At 41.8% G+C, this 2,940-nt stretch overlaps 1 long non-coding RNA gene across 2 annotated transcripts; it reads left to right on the forward strand.

The window, feature by feature from the left end:
* The first annotated feature begins 229 nt into the window (after window positions 1-229).
* LOC109363806 lies at window positions 230-2,934 on the forward strand. 2 transcript variants are annotated; one of them, XR_002109632.1, is made up of 3 exons: window positions 230-312; window positions 665-751; window positions 2,533-2,934. It is a non-coding gene; the product is annotated as an uncharacterized LOC109363806 (long non-coding RNA). The 2 variants fall into 2 exon arrangements; XR_002109633.1 differs by having other exon boundaries at window positions 247-357.
* Window positions 2,935-2,940: the final 6 nt, after the last annotated feature.

Raw genomic sequence — 2,940 nt, forward strand, 5'->3', positions numbered from 1 at the left:
TTACAAAATTCTAAGCAGCTAGGGAATGCATGGAGATGGGGAAGTTAGTGATAGTAAAGAGAGAAATCCTAACACAGAGTTTATAAAGTGAGAATAGTCACCACCACGGATCCAGCAACATCTCCATAGGGAGGCAGTAAGTCGGTCAGCAATATCTCACTGACCTGCATAACTGCAGTTCAGCAGAGGGGGTACCCGTTTTACCTCGGAACTCTTCGGGTTTTGGTTGCCAGGGGCAGCAATTGTCAGGGGCACTTCTGTTTGGTTCACCAGGGGCAACAGTATGTCCACAGTACATGCCCTTCCCACTGGGTAATTGGCAGTTTATCATGCAATTGTTGTGTGGTTGGCTTCTAGGTATGCGTACCGACTGCATGGTCATCATGTCCTCTGAGAGGGTCCCCATAAATCTGCTTGAATGCCCAAAATAAGCAACAGCTGAAAAGGTTTCTCCTGGTAGCCCAGCTGCATATGTTTCTCCTACTACTGTGCTTGTGTTAACAATTAACCCCAAAAGTCTGCTAAGCAGGTTGTCTCAGATGGGTGCTACTGAACAAGATGTAAACAAAAAAATTTTCCAGCTTCTTACAGCTTGTGTACCAACATACATTGCATGAAGAATATACAGGATGAATTCAAATCATTGTTCCTTTTCCAAACTTAGGTTGTCATTGGTATAAGTGACATTTGGTGGAATGATACTCGAGTGCTAGGATGGAGGGCTATCAGCTATTCAGAAGTGGCAAGGCAGGTAAGTTGAAAGTATGTGAAGGAGAGGGAAAAATGTACAGCTTTTGCTGTTAAATGTGATGCATTAGGCAGCCCTCGGTGAGTATGGGGATGGATAGCAAAGCAGCTGCTGCTGTCACGTTTTTTTACTAGAAACCATGCACTCAGGGCATCAGCGTAGATGGATTATTCTATATGCAATTTAAGGAAATCTCTGGACCAGTTACTCTCATCCTTATGAAAGATATTAGCTTCCCAAATGTAAACTGGAAATACCATACTGCTATGACAAGCAAGTCTGAGAAATTCTTAAAGCAAGCTGTAGATAACTTCCTGTCACAGTTAGCCTTGTTAGGAAAGGAGTCCTCCTAGATATGTTGTTTGAGATTACAGAAGGCCTGTGAAGAAGTGACACTAGGTGGCTATTTTGACCACAGTGACCAGGGAATTAGCTGAGTCTAAAAAAAATAATAATCATGGAATGAGAAAGAGGGGCAGAAAAATTACCACTCTGGATTTTAAAAAAAGTAAACATCAGTCTTGAGGAGCTAGTTAGCAGTGTCCCCAATTAATCTCATCTAGAGAGTTTAGGGGTACTCACGATGTGGGTACTTTTCAAGAACCACCCTTTATGCACCTCAGGAGCATGCAATCTCATTGTACTACAGGTCAAATAAGTGAGTCAGTAGATAGCCTCGACTGAAGAGGGAACTGTCTCGGAACTAGAGCAGAATAATAGAACCATAGCATCATAGAATATCCTGAGTTGGAGAGGACTCACTAAGATTGAGTCAATCAAACCTTATGTATGGAAGCACTGTCCAAATGGTTTTTGAACTCCAGCAAGCAGTTTGCTATGGCCACTTCCCTGAGAATTCTGTCCCAGTGCCTGGCTATCTTCTCAATGAAGATCATTTTCCTCACATTCAATCTGAGCCTCATCTGCTGCCTCTTTCTCTGGTCATCAGAGAGAAGAGATCACTGCTTCTCCCTTCTCTTGCTATTACAGTGAAGCTGTACAGTGGTGTGAGGTCTCCCTTCAGTCTATTCTTCCCTAGACTGAACAAAGAAAGTGACTTCAGCCACTCGTCATATGTCTTCTCTGATAGTTTATTCAACATACTTATAGCTCTCTTTTGGATATTGTCTGTGTCTTTCTTATTTTGTGGTGCCCAAACCTCACAAGAGGTGAGGTCACACTAAAACAGATAGAACAGGACAGTTATTTCCCTTCACCAGCTGGCAGTTCTGTGTGTGACACAACTAAGAGTATGGTTGGCCTTTGTGGCTGCCAGGGCACACTGTTGCAGTGTTCACCACCCCATGGACCAAAACTGTTCTTTCCTGTGGGCTGCTCTCCAGCCTCTCATTCCCTAGTCTATATATATATCAAGTGTTGCTCCTTCTTAGTCAAAGAATTTGGCATTTAATCATGTTAAACTTCATGCGGTTGGTGATTTCCCAGCCCTATGATCTCTGGAAGCAAGATCAGGCTTAACATGGAGATTACAGAGCCACAAATTGTAACTGCAGAGAGAAAAAAAGAAAAGCCAAAGTACAGCTTGAAGTGGCACTGGCCACTATGGTGTCAGACAACAGAAAAGGCTTTTTAATATATGTTAACAGTAACAGGAGGTCAAAGAAAAACACGGGACTGTTTCTTAATTGAAATAGTCACCTAACATGTAAGAGTGAGGAAAGACATTTATTGCCTTTTTCACTCAATTTTTAATATTAATTTATAGGCCTTGGAGTATGATTTGGGTAGCACTAACTTTATATTTGTTACAACTGTAAATATAGGAGATCAATAGCATTACTGAATGTTCACAAGACCATGCATCCTGACAGCATTCACCCCAGAATACCAGAAGAACTAGAAGATTTTATAGCTGAACGCTTGTCAACAATCTACGAAAGGTCATGGGAGTCTAATGAGGTCCCTGCTGACTGCAAAATAGATAATATTATACTGACTTAAAAGGAGGGTGAGACGATGAATACCCAGGAAATTACAGAACTGTTAGTTTAAATACAGTCTGTGGAAAATTATGGAGAAGATTATCCTAAGTGATAGTGAAAGGCATAAAGAACTAAGCTATTATCAGGCATAGGCAACAGGAATAGCATGAATGAAGTAGATAGAATGGAGTGTTGGACCTACCCTACTTACCTTACCCTAGCCTAGCCTAGCCTAGCCTAGCCTAGCCT

Source organism: Meleagris gallopavo, chromosome Z (genome assembly GCF_000146605.3).
Source record: "Meleagris gallopavo isolate NT-WF06-2002-E0010 breed Aviagen turkey brand Nicholas breeding stock chromosome Z, Turkey_5.1, whole genome shotgun sequence".
In the NCBI taxonomy this organism is placed as follows: Eukaryota; Metazoa; Chordata; class Aves; order Galliformes; family Phasianidae; genus Meleagris; species Meleagris gallopavo.